This window comes from Arachis hypogaea, chromosome 20 (genome assembly GCF_003086295.3).
Source record: "Arachis hypogaea cultivar Tifrunner chromosome 20, arahy.Tifrunner.gnm2.J5K5, whole genome shotgun sequence".
Lineage (NCBI taxonomy): Eukaryota > Viridiplantae > Streptophyta > Magnoliopsida > Fabales > Fabaceae > Arachis > Arachis hypogaea.
The window spans coordinates 51,609,494-51,610,987 of NC_092055.1; the positions used below are offsets into that span (position 1 = coordinate 51,609,494).

At 39.8% G+C, this 1,494-nt stretch overlaps 1 non-coding gene across 1 annotated transcript; it reads left to right on the top strand.

The window, feature by feature from the left end:
• The first annotated feature begins 725 nt into the window (after positions 1 to 725).
• Positions 726 to 833, top strand: LOC112788491 (small nucleolar RNA R71). Its single transcript, XR_003195852.1, has one exon. It is a non-coding gene; the product is annotated as a small nucleolar RNA R71 (small nucleolar RNA).
• Positions 834 to 1,494: the final 661 nt, after the last annotated feature.

Below are 1,494 nucleotides of genomic sequence, written 5' to 3' on the forward strand. Positions count from 1 at the left end.
TTTTCTTCTGTATTGCTTGGGAGAGTACTAGGAGGGATTGCAGTGATCCTTTTACTCAGCTGGCCCACTTGTGCTTCCAAATTTCTAATGGAAGACCTTGTTTCATTCATGAAACTTACAGTAGCCTTGGACAGATCAGAGACTAAGTTTGCTAAATTAGAGGTATTTTGTCCAGAGTTCTCTGTCTGTTGCTGAGTGGATGATGGAAAAGGTTTACTATTGTTAAACCTATTTCTTCCACCATTATTAAAGCCTTGTTGAGGATTTTGTTGATCCTTCCATGAGAGATTTGGGTGATTTCTCCATGATGGATTATATGTGTTTCCATAAGGTTCACCCATATAATTTACCTCTGCTATTGCAGGATTTTCAGGATCATAAGCTTCTTCTTCAGAAGATGCCTCTTGAGTACTGTTGGATGCAGCTTGCATTCCATTCAGACTCTGAGAAATCATATTGACTTGCTGAGTCAATATTTTATTCTGAGCCAGTATGGCATTCAGAGTATCAATTTCAAGAACTCCCTTCTTCATAGGCGTCCCATTATTCACAGGATTCCTTTCAGAAGTGTACATGAACTGGTTATTAGCAACCATGTCAATGAGTTCTTGAGCTTCTGCAGGCGTTTTCTTTAGGTGAATGGATCCACCTGCAGAAGTATCCAATGACATCTTCGCTAATTCAGATAGACCACCATAGAATATATCCAGGATGGTCCATTTTGAAAGCATGTCAGAAGGACACTTTTTGGTCAGTCCTTTGTATCTCTCCCAAGCTTCATAGAGGGATTCACCTTCTTTCTGTTTGAAGGTCTGAACATCCACTCTAAGCTTACTCAGCTTTTGAGGAGGAAAGAACTTGGCTAAGAAAGCCTTGACCAGCTTATCCCAAGAGTTCAGGCTATCCTTAGGTTGAGAGTCCAACCATACTCTAGCTCTTTCTCTTATAGCAAAAGGGAAAAGCATGAGCCTGTAGACTTCAGGATCTACTCCATTAGTCTTAACAGTATCACATATCTGCAAGAATTCAGTTAAGAACTGAAAAGGATCTTCGGATGGAAGTCCATGAAACTTGCAGTTCTGCTGCATCAGAGAAACTAATTGAGGTTTCAACTCAAAATTGTTTGCTCCAATGGCAGGAGTGGAGATGCTTCTTCCATGTAAATTGGAATTAGGTGCAGTAAAGTCACCAAGCATCCTCCTTGCATTATTATTATTTTCGGCTGCCATCTCCTCTTCTTGTTCGAAAATTTCTGAAAGGTTGTCTCTGGACTGTTGTATTTTAGCTTCTCTTAGTTTCCTTTTCAGAGTCCTTTCAGGTTCTGGATCTGCTTCAACAAGAATATTCTTGTCTTTGTTCCTGTTCATATGAAAAAGAGGGACAGAAAAATAATAATAATAGGGATCCTTTTTACCACAGTATAGAGGTCCCTGTGTGAATAGAAGAAAAGAAGAAGAGAAAATCTGAACTCAGAGAGAGAGAGGGAGTTCGGAT